Here is a 23,074-nt window from a genome sequence, read left to right as displayed (position 1 = left end):
TCCCATTACTGAAATATCATCTATAGAAATATGAGCATGTTAAACACATATGTACTACAATTGTCACCTAAACACAGGTAACAAGGAGTTGATCTAATCCAGCGCAGTCTTATCTAATGTCACTGTTCACCACGTACACAGTGTCACAGCTGTATTAATGTTCTGCTATGCATCACTTAAGTGTCACTTAAAGAGCATTTAACTGGCAGAGCACAGCGTCATTCACTGTTTTTATTTGGCAGGTTTTCGACAGCGGCTCAGTTTTGAATACAGTGCGGGGTAATAAAACCTGAAGCATCGAGCTGTTAGCCGACGAGCTGAAGGTGACGGGCTGCACACCTTCAGCTCCTCGACGACTTAACCGACTCCGCGTCCTGCTGTCGTGCAGGAAAGTCTTTCGCGGCATGAAATTGCATCGCGGTCGCAATTATTCTTGACTGGCTTCTTATTAAAACAGTGTTTGGCTTCGCTCTGAACAGATACACCAGCTGGCTTTTTTTCTGCCACGTTTCTGACAAAGTAAATGCGACAGAGTTTGCTGTTGCTGTGAGTTTTCACGGTCTGGTTATTTTGCTGTCGCCGTAAACGGACCCAACAAAGAGAGGCAGCCAGTGACTCAGCAGGTGTGGAGATATGAACCGACAGTACCTTCAAGTTAACGTTGGCGAGCCGTGCCGCCAACCACGCTTGCCTCCTGATTTTACCACGGGACTCCTGTTTTTCACTGCCCTCCTCCCGTTTTCATTGACAGGCAACTAAATTAAATGTACTGTTACCTTGAGAAACATTATAGATATCGCTGGGTTTGAACGGTGTTTGAAACATTTGGATTGATGTTATGTAACCACACAACTCAACAAAGACACACGTCAATGTAGAGCTGTTTCTGGCTATTTTAACGTGGACATGTCATGTATTATATCTTTGAGGCCTCAGAGGTCTGATCTCAGCTGCTGTACGTCCAAAAACATTTGTATCTTCTTTTTAAAAGTGGAAAATGATGCATGAGAGCGGCTCCATCATTTCACTTCATAGTTCCTCACACAAGAAGCGCAGAGAATTCAAAGTTCTCTTCAACTTTCATGTTTTCCTTCTGACTGCAAAGTTCTTGATTCTGCTTTGAAACGCTCTCTGGCTGCTCGCCGAGCGCTGTCACAGGCAGCTCCTCTTAATGCCGTATGTATCCTTAAAGTTACCAGGCTATTTTTGGATCGCTCCCAAATAATTTAGGTATTTATGTAACACAGAGATATGGACGTTAGTGGTGTACAGTGTTTCTTCCCTTTGTTGCCTGGAGCCCTGACAGAGATGTACTCGACAGTCCTTATGATGCTCTGAGTTCATCGTTTAAATTTGTCTGCTTAAAGCCTCGGAAATTCAGAAACTCATTTCTCTGCCGGAGTTCAAAGCCTTCGTCGGAGCGGCGCGAGATGAATCCACGGGAGTTGTCATCGCTCTGAATAACTTGTTGGTTTGGGGGGTTTTTGGGATGCTGGTCCTTTGTCTCGCGGTCTTTGTGTCCGTCCGTCCGTCCATCTGTCCCCAGGACCTCTTCTATTATTTATCCAAAACTTCATTCGTGGTATTGCTTCCACATTATCGGTGAGGTCTCCCTGGCAGATTTTTTTTAGATTTCAGATGGCGTAACCTGGTTAAATATAGATTTCAACCAAAAAAAACACAAAAAAAAAGTGAATTCCCTTTGCCTGCATTTCGACTATGAAGCTCATTGATTCCCCAGGACGCGGAGATGTCAAACTGTGGACGAGCTTGTGAAGAATTAATCTCTCCTCGGCGTCTTGGGACCGCACATCAGACCGTATTACACAGTCAGTTCTGAACAGTACAAAACTACTCGCCCCCTGGTGTATACGCACACACACACACACACACACACACACACATTTTACAGGGCACAAATGACACACGAGATTGGTGCAATCGATGAAAGTGAGTCATCTGGATTAGATTAGATTACGGAGTAGAAGAAGTGAGGAGGAAGAAGAAGAGGGAGAGAGAAAGGAGGTGAAAGAGAGTCGGATCAAAAAGCAGCTCGCTCCGAGGCAAGAACAACTACATCTCTCTCACGCCGGGAGCGAGCGAGTGCACGTCTGTCTGTCGTCGGCACGATTCAAAGACATCCGTGAGGATGTAATTTGTTTTGACTCCCAGTCTCACCCATCCTCACTCAGCCGTTTTACAATCCCCCCCCCCTTCCCCCTTTCTGCGCCCCCCCCCCCATCGGAGTGATTGACTTTTACGGAAATAAGGCTTCAACATCACACAAAATCACACATCCCTGATGGGGATCACAGGCTGACGTCTTTTCTCTCTCTCCCCCCTCCACCCCCACCCCAGGGTTTAAAAGAAGCAGGGCTGTGGGGTGGTGGGGTGAGGGGATGGGGGGGGGAGAGTGTGGAGGTTGAGCTGACGTCCAGACTCGGCGTGATGGACGTTTCTATAAGAGATATGGAAACACGGAGCGTGACGGACATTTCTATTATAGAAATATTCCGCTGCGTGCTGCCCAGGCAGTGGTGTTGACGGAGAGGGAGAGAGAGGGCGAGAGACACTCACTGCTGTGCTGTAGAGGACGGGAACCGGGCTAAAGCTGGAGTAAAAAAAAAAAATAATAACGCTATTGATACGAGTTCTTTTATTTACTCTTATCACGGTATAAAATCTCTGCCTCATCTGTCTCTGTCTTCCTCCTGCTGCAGAGTCTCTCCGGCTGTCTGTCTGTCTGTCTCTGTCTCAGCAGTGTGGGGGTTACGCCAGAATAATAGGCACCGCTGATATAAATCTCCTCCATCGGCCCCGCGGTGCTCCACTTGTCACTCCCCTGCAGAGAGAAGTGAACATGTGAGATGCCACGGATGATCCTCTGTGGCGAAGCAATGTATGGTTACGTAATCCATTTAGTATTCAGAGAGGAGCGAAGGGGAAGAAAGGAGAGAACGGGGACAGAGGAAAGATGGGAGGCAGTGGCGGGAAGAGTCAGAGCGACATGAAAGAGAGTCGAGTAAATGAGAGCAAGGCGCAGAATGGAAACATGTCATTGAATAATATATAAAGTGTACTATACGGATTAATTATACATTGTATATGCTAAAGTCGCTCTGACCTCAAGGACCACGATGTCCATTAATGGCAGTCGTGATAGTTGTTGCAGCTACTAAATGGCTCTGGAGGTGAGACTGTTTTGATCAGCTGCTGTTTCCAAGGTCAAGAATTAACTCTGAACATCAGCTATAGCTTTTCAGTAATTACTTTAAATCATTAGAGGGGGTTAGATAGGTTTTTTTTTCCCTTGAAGTGGGGTTGCATGAAGAATTTATCCATAATCAAAAAGAAAATGTGTTTGGCACGAACAGAGATCTTTCCCAGGACCTCTCCGGGATGAAAGGGACTTTTTAAGCAAATGACGAACTGAAAGCGAGCGCCAACTACAGCCGAGCGCTTCTTTCTCACTGTGTTGCCGTACTTATCTCTCTCTCTCAGTGCTGGATACTCTCACTGGCTGGTGAGGCCTGTTTACTGGAGACCTACAACAAAAAAACAAAAAAAAAAAGAAAATCGGACATTGGAATATTCATCCCAGATAGCAAAATTGTACCAGACACGTTCATCTGGCCCACATACTGCACGGAATGATGGCACTTGGGCGGACCGCTCCCGTTTGCAGATGTTCCCAGATCTGGCAAACGGGCCTGGACTGCCAAAATGCCATCGTTCCAAGCAATATGTGGGCCAGATGAACGTGCCTGGTGTTGGCCAGATCTGGGCCACAACCATATTGTTATCTGGGTTAGAAAATGTTCTATTGATGCAGAAAGCATCATGTGTTTTTTTTCCCCCTCTGTTTATGCTACATATGGTGCAAAGTGAGTTAGTCAGGTGGCTAATGTGTTAGCAGACAGTGGGCTGCAGCATCCTGCAACATTTTGGGCTCAGGGAGCTAACAGCTAATGGAGCTAACAGCTAAGGGAGCTAACAGCTAATGGAGCTAACAGCTAAGGGAGCTAACAGCTAATGGAGCTAACAGCTAAGGGAGCTAACAGCTAAGGGAGCTAACAGCTAAAGACACATCAAGACAGACAGTTTCTGTTCAGAGCAACATGAAGCCTTCAACAGCCTTTTGACTACTTTTGATTTTACCTTTATGTTTCTGCCTACAAACTGTTCACCTTGCCTTGTTTGGTGTCATTTTTTTCAGCACAACCTCACGTGTGACTTTACAGTTATTCTTTCATTCTGACACACTGTGTAAACACATTGGACCTAAAATCACACAAAAAAAATTAAAATCCGAGTAGGAAAATGTTACGTTGTATGGTGAAAACCCATTTTTATAACTTAGAATGCAAATATAAATCGTTGTTTGCTAAATTTGTACATACGTTTTTTGAAATGTACAAAGTTATAAACAATTATTTACATTAAAGTACTTCAGCTGAGTACTATTTGGCAGTAAGAGAAGCCTACTTTGAATTCTTATACTTTTAACTGATAATTATAGATGATAATAACAAAGTATAGAAGCAATATTTTGATTTTCAGATGGTTTATAAGCCAATTGTCCATTCATCTGTAGTAAATGGCGATTAGCATGTCCCCAAAACCAGCACAGAGGCTGAGAAATGTGCTGTATGCTATGTTTATAATATTTTCAACTCTTTAGCCTGCAATCAAACAGCCCCTTTTCCAACTGGAGGATTGAAGCTATTACATTAATCTATACTTCTTTCAGAGCCACGGGACTCCTTTGGTAACAACAGTCATTTGGATCCAAACAAACCCTTTAAAAACACCAAAGTCACGCGGTAAGAACAACAGAATCACGGCAGCGGCGGACCAGCAGCTGTTTTTGTTAACGGAGTCTGGTTGTGCGTTACACGGCCAAAGGTTTGTGGACGCGCTTGTTTTTATTAACTTGCTGTCTGGGGCTGTTTTTCATGCTTTGTGTTAGTTTCCTCTCTTCAGACTTAACGCTGCAGCAGGTTACATAATGGTGTTGACAGTGGCACCCACACTTTTTTTTTTTTTTTTTTTCCCAATGACCCCTTTTACAAAAGTCAAGTGTTTATCACATGTGCTTCTCATAACAGATCCCAGGTTTATGAGCTTTTAACATTCCAGGCTTTTAAAAGTGTTGAATCTAGTATTTTACACAGAGAACTCGAGAACAGAGGCAAACAAAAATACACATAGCAGTGTTGTTTTTATATTTCTTACTCGTCCATAATCATCTGGGGACCCGTTGTGTGGTTTGCGAATCACAGCAGTAAACAGTAACATGCGTCTAGCTTTGCGGCAGAAGTTTGTTTAAGGACTGACTCTGTTTCATCATGCTAATGCCTCCCTGCAGAAAAACTACGTCTATAAAGACACGCCGACCTCAACCTCATCCAACAAATGGATTACTGACTGTGAGCCACCCAACACATAAGTGAATGACCTCACTGCAGCTTTTTTTTTTTTTTTTTTTAGCTTGAATAGGAATAAAGGCATAGAAACCTTGCAGAGCAGCAAACGTGTCAACATATGTTGTTTTTTTTATAAACTAGATAAATCAAATGCAAGTGTCATGTTTAGCTGTCCACATACTTTTGGTCACTTTTTTCACCTTAGATTGTTTTGTGTTATACCCAAATTGAAATATATATATTTTATCAGAATTATTACATTTTATTTTAATAAAAGAATATTTACTCCTTTAGCTGTATTGCATTTCAACGTAAGAGCCTTTCAAAAAAGTACTGTTGTGATTTAATTAAGATACAGTTAATTGCCAAATGTATTGATATATACTGTATATAATCTTTTAATTAGATTTTTAATTCAGTATTTAATGATAGGTTTTTTTTTTCTAAATATATCAATGTATTAATTTATTTTAATTAAACACTGAAAATGCGTATACACTTCGATGGCACACGTTGTATAATTTGTTTTAAATACGATGTCAGGGAGGTGAAACCTGCGTTGAGAGGCACAACAGTGTTGATGGTGTGACAGGTACATCAGAAAATTACACAGACACATCCAGAGGCTGATACACACACACACACACACACACACACACACACACACACAAATACATACACAGGTGTGACAACTGTGTGTGTGTGTTCAGTCTCTCTCTCTCTCTCTCTCTGAGCGGGCAGTAGGCCAAAGAGGGTTTTAACACACTTAATGGGATTTCACACTCCGCAGTACACACACGTACACACACACACACACACACTCGGACACACAATAATGTTGAAGATAAACATGTCTGAAAGCTATGTGCGATCCCAGACAAATAAACACACACCCACACATGCACACTCTCTGATATAAAAGGATTTGTCAGGCTCCCACATTCTACACATGCAAAACTAATGGACTCTGATATCCTCACGGTAACGTTACTGTTACTCGCTCGTTTCCACAGGACGCGACTTTTACACACCTGCCAGAGTGGAGACGCAGGAGCGCACACGTCTGTATCCGCCCCTTTAAATCTGCCATTGTACGTGTGTGAAGCATCAGTGTTGCAGCAGGTCCTACAGTGGTCATTGTGACCTGGTGCTCTGCAGGTGGTGATACAGGTAATGCAGGAGTTCCCTGCTGCAAATCGGTCAGTTGAGTATGAAACACTTGGAGCATAGAGATCTCGAAAGGTGACTCAGAGAAGTCTGTAGGATTTCTTTTTTTTTTTTTTTGCAGAGGAGGACAGTTCAAGCAGCACTGGATTCACATCAGTTACCATAGATCCTGATGGTGACTCAGAGATATACCTATAAACAAAATAAAATGTGGGTCAAAATCTTTATAGAAACTTTTCAAACTGCTCCTCCGCCGTGACCCATTTTCCCTCCGTGGATCTGCACATTCAGCGCGTTCCACGCAGTCGTTGCTTTGCCAATACAAACTAAATACAAACACTCGCGATGGAGCCTTTGAGCTCCACTACAGGCACGCAGTGCTACATGAGCGTGGTGTAAACAGCTACAGCGTGTTGTGTTGTGCTGAACAATATGCTGCCGGAGCAGTGACGTTCTGACACTCATATAAACCATATATACATCATGTTCATTTAAACTGAGTCACTGCAATCTGAGGACTAATTTATTCATATGTTTGTAGGTGCAGCACTGACGGCTGACTGAGGGTCTATAAGAGGCTCAACATCTATTTTGTTCTGTTTTATGGAAATAAATGGTACATTATTTTGCATCTGATCCTCAAGCTGGTCGTAGCAGTGGTCATTATAAATTCTTAGCGTTCCTTATTTCCATCATGTTTTCGACATCGTCTTTGTTCGCTCAAGGTTTTACTTTAATTACATCATCATTGCTCCGTCTCCTTCCGCAGTTGTTAAACGGCACCCGACTGGAGAAGCAATGCCACCAACTGTTTGTCCAGATGTGCCCGATTTGCTTAACATTGACTGGAAATGCTGAATTTTTGGGGGGAGAATGTCGTTGAAATTTGCAGCAAATTTGGATGGAAACAGGGGCGGCTGTAGCTCGGCGGGTAGAGCAGGTCGTCTGGTGATCGGAAGGTCGCTGGTTTAATTCTCGGCTGCCCTGGGCTGAGCTCAGCTGCGTGTCCTTGAGCAAGATACTGAACCCCAAATTGCTCCCGATGTGCAGTTGACAGCTTCCACCATCAGTGTGTGAATGTGGCAAGTACTGTAAAGTGCTTTGAGAAGTGGAAAACGCGATATATAAATGCAAGTCCGTTTTTGTTATACTCACAGTTTCTGCTCTCCTCTCTCGCCTCACGTTTCTTGTCTGACTCTAAACTGTTGTTATCCAATAAAGGCAAAATATTTCCAAAATATTCCTTGCATTGTTTGATGGTCTTGTTCACGTGACAGCGGTTGAATGTACAAACAGGTTATCTTGAATTAATTGTTGTTGTCTGGTTAGAGGCAGCCAGTCCACTGACTGTGAGAGGAGATTATAACAACAAATCGCACTTACGTACGTTTCCTGATTGGGCAGCAACCTCTAGCGACTGGAATGATTATTACAGCAGCAAAGAGGGTAGTCAGGCAAACAGGTAGACAGTGTGACCCAACCATCCATCCCTGATTTATGAGAAAAAATGATTTTTAAGTTGTCTAACACTGATGCTTCGGGGTGGCGACCGACACGTCCTACAGTGCCAAAGCGTTTTTGATGCCACTCAAAAATCAACATTTTTTTTTTTTCAATTAGGAGCTTTCAGGGGACGTCAGGGATGATGTTCAGGTCACACGAGTGCAGTACTTTCACTCAGAAGACTGCTGTATGTGTCCAGTAGGCTACCAAAAGAAAACAGTACGTATGTTTTTTAAGAGTCGCTGGCAGTCGACCTATAGGTTTGAGTACATGCAGTTGGTGCCTCACCATCATCCCAGCGCCTCTTTTACAAGCATTTAAATTGATTTCACTGTGCTGCACTCTGGTCGACCCGGGTGTTACTGTACCTGCTGTGGATCCGAGCTGACTAAAGCCTCCAGCAAGGAACGAGCCAAAAGCTTTGCAGAGGCACCTGTCATGGCTACCTACGGTGACAATTTGATACTCAGAAGATTCTTTTTTTTTGGTGAATTATTCCTCTAAGAGCACCTCAGTTTGATAAAACTCAAACGCAGGTTTGTTTGAGATCAATCAGTTCCTCCAGAAAATAATCTCCAGCCCTTCTCTGAGAAGTGGACTGGTTTCTTTAACGGAACAAGCAGCTCCACTGTAGTTATCTGTTGTCTTCAGAGCATGCAGTAAAATATGGGACCTCTTCACCGTGAGAGTGAGTGAGGGCGAGAGAGAGAGAGAGAGATTTCTTAGTAATAGAAAGCAGAGCTTATGTGCTCTGGTAGGTGGACCGTGTTATGGCCTGTCTGAAAACTTTCACAAAGTTTGGCTTTAGAACTTCAACAGACAAATGACCGGGGCTTCATTCCATAACTCATAGAGAGAAGCATCCCTCTCGCTCTCCCTCTCTCTTTTTATTTCTACAGTATCTGTCTTCTCTCGTACACAACACACACACACACACACAGGCACGCACACACACACACGCACACACAGCTTGCAGCAGCTGAAGAAGCATCACTCAGACACCTCAAGCTGTTAATTTCCTTCCTGTCTCGATACATGCAGCCAACTGTGAAATGTTATAAAAGCAACATGAGTGTGTCCGCTGAGCACACACAAACACTGAGACACACAACACACACACACACAGCCAGAATCACTTTTTTCCCCCCACTGCCTCTTCCTGATAAACACATTATGGTTGAAAGTATTCATACAACCCGTAACTCTGCCATCGGTGGCGTGTTTGTGTCTCTGCGTGCCTGCCAGCATGTGTCGTCCGTTTTCTGCGTGTTTTTTGCGCGTGCGCGTGTGTTTGTGACTGAGTTTCGGAGGTCGAGCATAATGGAAACGCTGCTCACCTGCTACTTCAGGTTGACGCTGTGTTGACAGAGAGAGAGAGACAACCTCTGATGTGATGCTGGGAACAGCAATTGAGATAAATGACGGACATAATGGAACACTGTGGTCCAAACTTTTTATCTCTCTCGCGATCGTGCGATCCTTCTCTCTCTCTAACACACACACACACACACACACACACAAAACTACAGATATTCAGTTACATTTTGTGCAACCACCACCAGCAGAGCGTCACATCATGAATACTAAAACCTGCTTTTGTCACAGACTGTTTAAGAAATCAGTGTGACTATTCCGATTGACGATTTAAAGTGTGCCGAGTGTTTATCCGGGTTCAGTGATTGGTGGCTTAAAATGAGCATTTGGTGCAGATAATGTGCTTTTTGCGACGATCATCTGAGTAAAATGTGTCAGTATCCGAACTCATCGGGTGTCTTACTGATGTTTATTCATCCAAGTTATTAAAAAGCTTCTCCGCAAGTTCTCTTTCTCTTGAAAATGTTTCAAATAAATAACAAATAATGCAACTTCTGATCAACCTATGTCAAATTTCAGGCTTGTAATTATGTCACAATCCCCAAAAACCTGGACATAAAATAATAATAAGTGCAGTTAAGCTTCATGTGAAAACTCTTTCTGCTTTCAAACAAGAGGCAGAAGGCTTCGCGTTGCATCACCTCCCTCAAGGATTTAAAGCTGGAATTCCACCATTTGTTCTAATCTGATTTATTCCAGACGACTGGATGATTTATGGACAGTGAAGAAAAGTTGTACACCAGGATGAAAAACTTTAGAGTTGACTTTATTTGTTCTGTGTCAGTCTGTGCAACACTTGTCAAATTGATAAATTGGCTTTAATGATGTATTTTAAGATTATCCTCCACCTTTTTTTTGTCATAATGCACCTCCTCCAGTTTTGCCCTGGAGCTGGTACCGAGTCACTGAATGAAACGGCAGCAGCTGTCCCGGTCCTCCCTGCCATTAAAACTCATCTGTACTTTTTAGTACTTAAAGTTGCACTTGGCAGGTCCGCGCTGCACTGGCAAGATGGACCGGGCTTTAATACCAAGTAATCATGTAACATAATGCCAGTAAACTGCACATGGTGGGTCAATACTTGCCAAAGTCCTGCTTTAACTTTCCAGAGCTCTGACTCATCTCCCTCAGATAAACTTTTGTGCTTTGTTTGAACTCTGTAAGATGTTTATATCTCTCATAATATGATATATTTAACCTAAGAAGATAAAAGAAAAAAGGTCACACTGGGTGAAGATAAATCACGGAGATATTATGTAAAAAATCTCAGCAGCATCGATTGCATAAATACTTTGCTGCTTTGAAACTCGGCTCTGAAGCTGATCAGAGTCTGTGAGCGGGAGGACGCTGGATGCGTTTCCTGCTGGTCCGACCACATCGTCCGTGACTCGTTTAGTTTGGAGATCTTCTCTAACACAGCTCTACTTAGTGATGTGGGCTGAAGAAATGTTCGTCGTTTTACATTAAAAATCCTCTTTGATAAATCAGACTGAAACCAGGAGGATTCAGCTGCAGCGGGCCTGTAGCTAAAGGTAATCCAAACCAAACTGAGCTAAATCTTTTCTTGTGTATGAAGCGTCTTATCTCTCTCAATAATCTAATAGTCTGTTGTTCCCTGGTCTCCTCTAAACCACCACCGAAACTGTGAAACATTAGCTGCAGGGCACCTACAGCCTCAATGACACAACAGGAGAACGGACCACTTGTTCTCTCTTACTGACACACACACACACACACACACACACACAGGTACACGTCAGTATTACCAACAGGGCACTACATTTCTCCGCCATCTAAGAGGGGACCTCTGTTTCTGGTCATTTTGAAACATCAAAAATAGAATGGAAAAGCTTCTTTTAACGTCTTCTACCATAGTATTACTTCATATGTGTTTCTTTAACTTTGCCAAGGGACGGAGAGAAATTGCCAAGACGGGACTCGCATCCTTCAGCGACGTCCACCTATCAAACACACACACACACACACACACACACACACACACACACACACACACTGAATAAATCAGGCTTGAAACATTAGTATGCCTTTGTTGTTGTTACTCGTGTGCAAAAATAGTTGTGCATCAGCAGGAAATGTCCCTACAGTTAACATACACTAAGTACACAAGTACACAGATGCTTTTAAGAAACACTACAAGGACCTTCGAGACCGTAATTCAATCAGAACCTGCCTGAGGATAAAGGACAGTGATTGAGCACTGACTGAATGATTGGATGTATTTTATAACTTAAGGCACCTGGAAACATAAAAATGTTGGAGCAAACGGATGGATTAGTTTCTGGGGTGAAGAGTTGAGATATAATTTTAATACTAGACGACAGGCTGGAAAATTATTTTTCGTCGATTGTGATCACATTTTATTTGCAGGTTCTGGCTCGAGCAGAGACGATGAATGTGCTTCACTGGTATCTCTGGTTCTCCTGAGTAAACATTAGCAGCATTTATTTATTTATATTTCACTCCACGTCACTCTGTGGATGTAAATTTATGTACATTTATAATGCGTACGTGAATAGTCAGTGAATAGATGTGGATGTGCTCTGCATTGTTAACTCAATATTTCATTTGTCTCCTCCTCAGTGAGCGCAAAGAAATGTAACACTGCAAGATGCAACTTGAAGCCACGCAGCCAAGTAAGAGCACATAAACATTTGTATCAACATATATTAGTACGAATACAGATTACATTTCAGAATAATCTATATTACTAATTGTAATTATTGATACATTCAGGTGTTCATCACTTTAATGTTGAAGCTGATAAAGGTGGTTTAATTACTTAGTTTATCTGCTGGTTAGCTTGTGAGTAGTACAGTACTTGAGTAAAAGTACTTTGTTACTTTCCACCACTGATGCTATATTAAGTTCTCCATCATTTAGTAAGAGACCATGCTTGAGCAAAGTTACCCAATCATTAAACTAGCATTAGCAGTAGCCAGTAGCTACGACAGTGATGTATTCTGCTGTTGGTCCATAATACAGAACACAAGCGGTTCTGGTCGTGATGCTGGATGTGTCAGCAGCATCTTACTGTCTGACAGCACTTGTCTCTCCATCTAACTGTTCAGTTGTTAAATTCTACATTCACAAATATGGAAATCCTGTAAAATAAAATAACCAGTGTTGTATTAACTTATATTACAGCTATCCAATTTCCTTGCGGGAGTCATTCCAAAAGGATCAATAAAGAGAAGTCTGAGTCTAAGTCTCTAAGTCTGGTCTATTAAAAACACTGTAGGATTCCATTACTTATTCCATTTTTACACCAACATTAGTATGTATTTATACTTCTTAATATGGGTAAACTAAAAAATAAGCGATTGATTCCTTTCCATTGAGTGTATTCTTCGTCATGACGTCACGTTGGTAAAAACAGGGAGTGAGCATCAAATCATATGCGTCATCAGAATACATCTAGAAGATGATAAGACACGCTTTAAAACATTAAAATAATAATAATGATAATAATTTGACAGAAGTTGCTGAGGAGTGAGTCATCACACTGTCTCATCTCTGTGGACGGCACCTATCAGGCAGCTGTCATGGACTGACATGGACGCCACTGACAAATGGTGATTCATTTTTGAATATCTTTGACTTCCTCCTCTCTTGCAGACTCAGCGGTGACTGAATGATGTTCTAGAGCTTGCCTGACCAGAGACGGACGGAAAAGTGTTACCAAGCCACAGTCTGCACCTCAAACACGTGTCGTAACATCGAGCCTGAAGGGCTGAAAATTGTGTTTGCGTCAGAGACGATCCGAGCTGGAGCCGACAAACACCCGTGACTGCTGCAGAGACGTTCCACGCAGGAGTAAATGCCGGTGGACCCATTCACATTAAAGACAACAGCCATATGTTAGTGGGCGTTAGTGAGTTTTTTTGTCTGCTGCACAAGGGGTATTATAGCAAAGACTTAATAGGATGGTGTATTTTCTTACTCCATGTTCGTACGACTGTAATTCTCTCACTCGGATCACATGAGACTCGGCGTGCGCCTGCTTTGTGAACGTGTTTCTGGATAATGGAGGGACCGGTGACTGATGGAAAGGTTAATCATTCCAGACAGATGGTATGTGCTGCTAAATCAACATTAGGTGAAGTCAGACTCTGTGTGTGTGTGTGTGTGTGTGTGTGTGTGTGTGTGTGTGTGTACCTATGTGTGCATGCCTGCTTAGGCTGTAATGAGCGGGTGCCCGCCACTTGATTGGTCTTGAGTGGAGGGAGACCTGGCCAGTCAGGCATCATGGGAACCAGCAGCCTCATTATTTCCAGTGTAAGGAAACGAGAGGAAGTCGTGTATCCGCCTCCCTAGCCTGTATTGTTGAGTGTGTGTGAAAGCTGCTATGTGACATGAGAGACAAAACAGCTACCGACCGGGCGGGAGCGGAGGTCAGCACCTCATCACGCCGGAGCTCCATCCAAGTCCATACAAGCCAATAAAAAACCTCGCCAAGGTCATTTCTTAGCAACTGTGAATCAAGTGGTGATTGGAATGACCCGACACTGAGAGGCTGTGTGCATGTGTGTGTGTGTGTGTATGTGTGTGTGTGTACCAGATCTGATGAGACTCAGTAAAAACCTTTTGTCTAAGCCTCATAAAAGCTTTTGACCTCAAGACAACGCCTCACCGAATTGACCACACCAGCACACACACGTACACACACACATGCAGTTTTTTTTTTAATGCATAGCTTGTTGATTTGCCAAGACATGCATTATGGCAGCGATGTTTCCATGCATTACATACATAAAACATGATTCCATGTTAAGACAAAATGCCTTCGCACAAGCAAACTTAAACACACACACACACACACACACACACACACACACACACTTGAGCTGAAAAGGGAAACGGAGGCAGCAAACCACAGCTAGCACAATGTGACAAATGTGTTTTTATATCCAGTAAACACACAGAAACTCTCTCACGCAAACACATGCAGCTGCAGAGGAGGAAGGGGAGTCAAAGAGAAAACGGGGGGATGGCAGGTTTTGTAAAAGAAACTGAAAGATTCTAGTCTTCTTCTGTGCATTTAAAACAAACAGGAGCTCAATTATTATGCATGTGTCTAACCCTGCGTGGACGGACACGGTCCTCGAATAAAAAACAGCCGGCACCGGTTGCGCAAAAATGACCTGTTTATGTTTTCCTGGCGCGCAGCCATGTGGACAATGACTGACCTCCCTCAGCAGCAAGGGAGGAGGAAGTAGCATGATGTTGTTATTCTGCAGCAAAACCTCCAAGGCTGTGTACAGACTGTTAAAAAAAAAAAAGAAGCTGTGTTTAGTAAATCACAAGGGGCTTCATCGGTGTAGGCAGGATGCTACAGGTACTGTTGAGAATATAAAACACAATCCTGGACGCGTGGTTTCAGTGTTACACCCACAAGACTGATGGTTGCTGCAAAGGTTTAAAGCTGCTGCACTCAATATGCTTTATGCCTTATAACAGTGGGTCAAATGACTGTGTGTATGTGTAATGTGCTGCTGGTAGGGATGAAGCCGAATGTAATTTTCACACAGCTCTGCAGCTGCGAGTCTTTCGGCTCTTTGTCTTGGTTTCACAATCTGCAAATTTACTGGTTGCCGCCGAGCAAACGATCCAAAAAGACAATTTCAAAGACAAGTTCAGAGTCATTTCTGACATTTTTTTCAACTTCAGTTCCAGGCGTGTAAAGAACTTCTCCTGGTTCAAAATTAAATTTTTTATGACAGCCAAATTTTACTTGAAGCAGCTGAAGCAACAGCGTGGAATCGGTAACGATGATCTTTTCTTCTTTCGTGCTATAATACGGAGCAGTTCTGACCATTCTTCAACTTATTCATTCAGTCGTTGTTGTCTTTGTTCCCAGCTGTATGTCTGTTTCTGTTAAGTACACTGAGAGGAATGTAAATTCCTTGTATGTACATACTGTGCTAATAAAGCCGACTGTGATTCAGCTTCTTCCTGACGCTGCTTTTCCTCCTCTGTCATTATGTACTGCAGCACGGCTCAGCTCTGATATTGTCATTGTCACACGTTGCGCTCCTCACAGCTTCATGCATATCAACACACCTCATATGCATACAGACGTACGAAGACGTACGACCAAGCTTTTCATATCAATAACTCCATAGTTTACACAGCACAACAAATGTTTTCTCTTGATATCAACATGTTTCTTCCCTCCCTCTCACTCATCTGTTTATTTTTAGTCTTGTGTTTTTTTCTTTGATGTCACACTTTTGTTACATTTAAATAATATATAAAATGGATGAATAAATGAATAAGACCCTCACTGTACTAACACTGTATGTCTTTGAAATGGAAAAAAAGAAAATTTTTAGCGCTTTTGACAGTCTGAAAGCACTTTTGGGAGGAAGTGGATGGTTGGATCTAAAAAGCACATGAATTTGATACTACAGAGAATAGTTTAAAAAGAAAAAATGTTTCCCATCAGTGGTTAACATTTCATTCTTTGAGCAGATGATTTATTCCTCCACAATATCCACATTTGACTGGCTGAGTGGCGTCACGTGAGCGTTTTACATCGCATGTGATTTTCCTGTGAGTTTCCAGGGCAGCTGGTGCTGTAAAGGCTTGAAAAGCTGCACAGGTTAAAATGGAAACACTCTGTCAAAATGTAATAATTCTCAATAACTTGCCAGTTATTGATCCGTTTGCAGATAGGAGGGTGTCTGGGTCCAGACCTGGAACGTGACCCACTTACAGTATTAGTGATCTCTGGGAGGATGGAGAGTGATGGCAGGTTAACAAGGAGAATGCAGTTTAGTCATTTTGCTAACAAGCGGGTTGGCTTCCTCCCCTGAGGCCCAGTTTGTACTCACTCATAGATCCCAGCTACCAAAATACACCTCTTTCATCAAGATCCATGCATTATTCCTGGAGACAACACTGAAAATATTAACCCGTCAAGAATCCTCTCCTCCTCGTCAGCCTCCTCGGCCTCGGAGGAGGAGGTAACAAATAAAATACAGTAAAGAGACTGGCCTTGCTCACACCATGAGATGACGATGGATTTCAAAAGGAATAAAACACGTTTAACAGCATCTGAACTGCATTTAACGTGCCAAATACAAACAAACTCACTAGGACTTTATCGTTAACTAGCCCAGAGTCTCTACACTGGCACAGTGTCGCTGTGCTGAATTTGAACGGAAATAGCCTTTTTATTATAGTGAAGCGGTTCAGAACCTCCATCTCCGACCCATACTCTTGACTTCAGTGTCAGTGTTGAAGGAAGCTGTACTCTCCTCAGGGAAAAGCAAAAGAAGTCCTTCACTGCTGCCGGAGGTAAACAACTTATGTAACACGAGCAGTGACATAATCATTTTGATTATCAACTGTAATGTGATTACTGGATTTAGGAACACTAATGTGTTGGAAGTGTTCACGTATGGGTTTCCACACGGAGTACTCAGTGACATGAAACTGGCGAGGTCAGACAACAATAAAGACGCGAAAATGAAATTGAAATGGTTTTCCTGAGCGGTTAAATGATGTCACCGGTGAAAAGGCACTTTAAATAATTTGCCATAATAACACAATTAGACGGCTCTCCATTGAAAACGTCTCCCAAATCTATTCCCACCTCACCTCTTTGAGTAACGACGCTGTGAAGAATTGCTTACACGACCAGCACAACCACGGTTTGATTGACATCTCTGAGTGAGCTGGAGGTGCTGCATCAAAAGCTTCATTTTCCATGGCTTCACTTCCACTCACACACAACAAGCTGCTAATAATCCATCTGACCACCGTCGTATTTCATCACCGCTTCCCTCTTTGTTATGCCAACCTCCTCACATGCTCTGTATTGTGTCACAGCGATTGAAGACTTGGCGAACATGCAACACATTAAAAGGGTCATTCAACATCACTGACGTGCAGCGGAGTGCCTGCTACGCTTTTTATTCATCCGCTGACGATTACAGTACGTCCATGAAATTGGAGGTTCTTGAGCGTCGAAAACCACGAAAAAGTGTGTGAGATAAATTCACACAACTGTCAGTCTGATGAAATCAGCACCAGAACATGAAAAGAATAAGACACAAGTGTTTCAGTGATTGTTTTAATGATTTATGATGCTTTATATCAGATTTTTCTGCCCCAAAGCATGTTGGTTCCCTTCACAGATAAGCCAGCTGTGTTTGATAGTAAAGGCCCTGAAAGAAAGGTTGTTTCTGGAAGGACTTTGTCGATAAAATTCATAATTTTAGCTCCGACATGCTTGACAATTGTGACTTTAAAACCTCTGGAACATAAGGAAAATCCAGCACACTTGAGGATTTGATGCTCTTCTCTCTGAGGTGTCACGTTTACCTAATAACACGCAATATGTTACAATACAGATCTTTACAAAGGCAAGTACGTTTGTCTTTATCAGTTCTACCACATCACACCTGTCATGTAAACAGACTCACATTTCTACAGTGCTGCGCTTTACAACACTTGTCATAGCAACTGCTCATCGGGAGCAACATGACACTTCAACATGCAGCTGGATTCGAACCAGCAACCTTCTGATTACTAGACGACCGGCTCTATCTCCTGAGCTACAACTCAGGTAGCAGTGGGGCTGTAGAACATGAGGCTGTTGTTGGCTTCAATCTAAATGCTCTGTTGAAATGAATATTAACTAGGTACATTAACTCAGGTAAACATCTGAGGTACATCTGCTTGAGTATCGTCATGTTCTGCTACATTATAACTATTGTACTTTTTAGCGCACTATGTTTATTTAGCAGCTGCTAACTTTACAAAAGACTTTACATAGATTTCGCAGCATTATATAAAGTAGTTCAATTAGCTTCCCCAGGACCCACCACTACATCAAGTGAAGCCGACACAGTTTGATATTAGAGCCGTGAGGGGCAAGTGAGATTTTTATTATTTTTTTAAAATTTTTCTACCATCTGATAATGTTTTTTTTTCACGTGTGGAACAGAGAAAGTGAGGCTTGTTTACTTTTGTAATACTCAATTTCACTATGAGAGACTGAAGTGCACGACTGCTCATGTCCACGTCTTTTGGCTCCAATTTAGTGTCATGGGCAGAATATCATCAACAGTTGTAATGAGTTGTATGTGTGTTGTTATTAATTCCTCCATTCACATTGTCCTTTAGCAGTGTGAGGACAGTGAAAGACGAGCTGCCTACGTACACGAGTGACACTGCTGGTTTGAGTATTTATAACAACGTGAATCCATAATTAACATTTGATATTAAGTGTAATGAAGTGTGAGACTTTTTTTGTGGAAAAAAATGGCTCAATTTCAAACATGAAAACAAGTATTTTCACACTGTTTTTGTGAAACTTTTTTTTTTTAATAAATAATTTTCTTGTAATTTTCTTTTCCTCAGTCTAACCAATTGTTTTTTTTCCCTAAATCTCACCAGTATGAATACAAACCTGTGTTCACAACATTTTGTAGCTTCTTGTTTCTGTAACTGAAGTTTTAATTTGAACTGATTGTTTTGTATCTGATGGTAACAAGCCTTTGATATAACTGCCATCTCCATGTTATACTATGAGGTTCACTCCCTCCAGAACAATTAATACAGGTTTCTATGCTCACACATTCAAAACAATGTGCACTTAATGACCAGAAAGTCTCATGTAAGAATTAATCATGAAAAAGAGACTCCAGTGCAGTTTTGACATCACTAAAGACTTTAGACTGTCCGTGCTTTTGCTTTTGAGGTTTATGGGAACGGTTGTGTTCTGCTTACTATCAAACATTACATCTGCTTTAAGTACAAGGTCTAAGTGCGTTAAGGTCTAAGTGCTTTAAGGTCTGAGTGCTTTTCCAGCTCTTGTTCAGAAGCACAGTGTGCCAAAAAACTCTTTTCATATCTGCCTGAATCACAGATTTACTCCACCGGAGAGGAGCGCAGAGCTTTCCCGGATGAATATTCATGTGGTGAAACATTGTGGAGCACTTTTACAAATCTGTTCCAAATGAAGCACCTCACATTTATGCCTGCTATCACAGGACTTATCTCGCTGAGCACCGTTTATTGCTGAAAATGAGCTCTTTCTTTCACAGCACCTCACCTGCCCCCCAACTCTCGCCACAAAAAACAACATCTGCACGGCTTATTTTTGGGTTTTCCTCTGCCTCAGACGGGCATTGTTTTGGATTTGTGACGAGCTTAGAGTGTGGTTCTAAAGCGACGACGAGGGATTATTCTATTAGTCATTTTTCCTCCCCAACATAATGTACTGGGGAAGATTTAATACGGTTTTAGGTGCTGGGTGGAAGAGATCTGACTAGGCTGCAGATTTACAGCGAGGTTCCGACCGTTTTGCATAATCCCAAGAGACATCTGTCTGTGAGTGAGTCCCACCTTGCAAATTTCACATTTGAAGAATTCAAATTAGATGCTTTAGGGACGCGACACACAAACAGACTTTCGCAAACACATACGGGCAAAGATGCTAATTTCCAGCAGATAATCGGCTATTTGAGGCTAATCTTTGTTGCCCCGGAGCGTGTACGCACTTTGAAATCTGATTTTTTTAAAATTCAAAATAAACCATAACTTTTTTTTTTTTTAGGTGTATGTGTCTATTTGAAGTGCGTGTGTGTGTTTGTGTGCGAGTGTGAAGGAAAGGTAAACCCTCTGTCAGAAACTTTCCAGTTGCAGCCTGGTTTGTTTGTTGCTGTCACAGTTTATGTTGTTTGTTCGTTGTTGTTTTTGTTTTGTTTTTTTTTTCCATATTTGCAGAACTCAGTAGATACCAACACACTTTTGTCTCAACTTATCCAAGCCCACCATACACAGACACACACACACACACACACACACACACACACACACACACACACACACATATACAGACACATAAATGCACCTCCATCTGCTGTGCTGTGTCCCTCTCTCTTGTTCCTGGTAGTACCTCTGCATACCAAATGCACCCCCGCATACTTTGTCATTTGTCTTGTTTGTTTTCGGTTTTGTCGCTAGACGATCGTCTGTCACATCTCGGAGGCGTCTGTGCACGTGCAGCGTGGATGTTTGGGTCTGTGTTAAAGCGGGGAGAAGTTATGTGGCTGATTTTGATCTCCTTTCAACTGTCAGCCTCCTCTGCATCATCTTCTCTCCGTCTGTCTTTTGCTGTGTCTGTCTCTCTTTCTACGCCTGTCACCGCCACGCCGCCGAGACAAACGAACCACGAGGATGCTGACAGGATCTTCTTGGGACATTTTTTTTTTTTTTTTTTTTCCTCCTCACACACGAACGCTATTGCTTTTGCTAAGCTTAGCATTTAAAAATAAACACACCATCACCACCTCCATTTCGGGAGGTTATTATAATGAGTCACAACTAACACTTACTTTCCTCTGCATCCCTCTGGATCAGATTTCATGGGATTTCGACAGAACTGCTCTCACGCACAAAAAAAACAGAGGAGGCTGTTTTTACACTTTGCAAAACATCTGCTACGTTTTCATCTGTTAAACGTGTACAAAAGAGAAAGCGCCGCATAAACAAGAGCGCGAGCGACGTTCTCATGAAAAGCCCTCCGATGAAACAGTGCAACAACAGAAGGCTTCCGGCCTTCAGTCGGTCGTCTTCAGGGCTCAAATCAGGAGACGGTGCGTGACGTTTTTATGCATTCATTCTAAACTCCACATTACCTCTGCTCCTCCACACGAGTGTGTGTTGCTCGCTCTTCTGTTCTTTTACAGAAGAGCACAAGTTTTGTTGTCGGGTGCATCCCAAGCTACGACGCCAGATTTATGGGCTCATTCTTGCCTGTTACAGAGACAAACAGTCACAAATCTCTAGTTTTCTCAAAGCAGCGAAACGCAACTTCCTGGAAAAAGACAGTTGATCGTCGAGTCTCCTCCTCAGGTTGATTCAAAACAGAAATGGTTAAAACTTTATTACTTTCTGCACAAGAAGATTTTATTTTTTAGCTTGTTTTGAAATAATAAAACTTACTATACGACATTAATGGCATGATAAGAAGATGAATATTTCTGATTAATTGCTGTTGTCGGACATGGAGGGAATGAAAAGGTTGTCAGAAATAAACTCAAACGTCTTTATCTCCTGCAGAAAACCCAAAGAGACAATAAGTATGCAGAGACACACCAGAGAGAGACGGGACGGCGGAAATCAGCGTCGTTAGGAGAATATTTATGAGATATTTGGTCCCAATTTGAACAAAAATCACACACAAAATGCAAAAGAGAGGTTATGGTTATGGCCTCCTTTGTAATTACACCACGGTATGGCAAAGATATACATCGACGTTTACAGATGTCACACGCAGCACCTGTTCAGTCAGCTAGATACTTGGATAATTAGAGTGCGCCGCTGATGACGGCTGAGCGCTGAAATGTGTCTTCCGCCGCAACTTTATCAATAAACCAAGATGGATCTGCTCGGCGAGCCGCTCCGACTCGTCTAATTTGGATGTTTATTGGAGCCTACACCCAAAACGGAGAGCCTCTCTAATGATATCAGAGCAGGTTGGGCACACTTCTTCTTCCGACTTTATTTAATCAACAAGCAATTTTAAAGGAAAAATCCTCACTTCTTCTTCTGAGCTCCAGCTGCCATCTGTCAGACTGAGAGAAAGACTACATGACGTCCAGGAGAGGATCTGAGACAAGAAACACTGTGTATCGAAACAACAACATACTGTTTTGTTCGCAGGTTCCTGCTTCCTTTTACCAATTTTCACAGAAAAATGTTTTTTTTTTCTTTCATACTGGTTTGAAATTGATTTTTTGTTCTTACACGCCCCAAAACTGTTGTGATTCTCCAAAATTTGTAGAAAACGATGTTTAAGAGTGAAGACAAGAATACAGAGAATACACCAGTGAGTAGCAGATTGTAGATTTAGCTTCCGAATTTAATATTCTATTTTCTATTTTCACCTTTTTACATTTTATATATATATATATATATATATATATATATATATATATATATATATATATATATATATATATATATATATATATATATATATTTTTTTACTTCTGCTCATGTTTCTTTTTATTTATATGAGCTGGAAGGAATAAAAAGTGAGAGTTAACAGACTCCACCATGAATGAACACTGACACACCTCTGTTAAACCTGCTGAGCGGGATTTTAAATCATCGTCTTACTCCAGGAAGTAAGATTGACTCCGTCCTTGGTCTTGCATAGTCAGCATGAACTAACAGCCCCGCAGCAGCCATTGTATCATTACGCACCATTACATACTGCGAGTGGTAACAGCCTCGTGATTGATCACTCAGGACCGGGTGTAAATTATGATCTGATGTGTGTTTTACGGCACGTCTGGACTGACAGCGTGGAAAGCTATTTACACCTGCTGGAATAAAAATCACGCTTGTAGAAAAACCCACACTGTCTCAAACTCTGGTGAGACTTCATGAGTCAACATTGGGAACAGATTAAAGGGATACTGCAGAGTTTTTGACCACTGGCGGCTCTGCACATGTAAATATTCAAACTGGAAACATTCAAACCCTGACTGACGCTATTATTTTTTTTTTTTTCCAGTTCCAGGATTTTATCAGGTCAAAATTCACACATACTCTTCGTTTCT

At 42.1% G+C, this 23,074-nt stretch overlaps 1 protein-coding gene across 4 annotated transcripts in view; it reads right to left on the bottom strand.

Moving 5' to 3' along the window:
- LOC119017038 (protein ELFN1-like) overlaps positions 1-23,074 on the bottom strand; it is a 128,764-nt gene that overhangs the window by 17,598 nt on the left and 88,092 nt on the right. For 2 of the 4 annotated variants that reach the window (XM_037093432.1, XM_037093438.1), the window contains one exon: positions 3,485-3,545. The exons of the other annotated variants lie outside the window; for them this stretch is intronic. The gene's annotated coding sequence lies outside the window, so the exon portion shown is untranslated. The remainder of the gene's footprint in view (positions 1-3,484; positions 3,546-23,074) is intronic. 4 annotated transcript variants of the gene reach the window in all.

This window comes from Acanthopagrus latus, chromosome 1 (genome assembly GCF_904848185.1).
Source record: "Acanthopagrus latus isolate v.2019 chromosome 1, fAcaLat1.1, whole genome shotgun sequence".
Taxonomy (NCBI): Eukaryota; Metazoa; Chordata; class Actinopteri; order Spariformes; family Sparidae; genus Acanthopagrus; species Acanthopagrus latus.
This window is presented reverse-complemented; position numbering and strand designations above follow the sequence as displayed.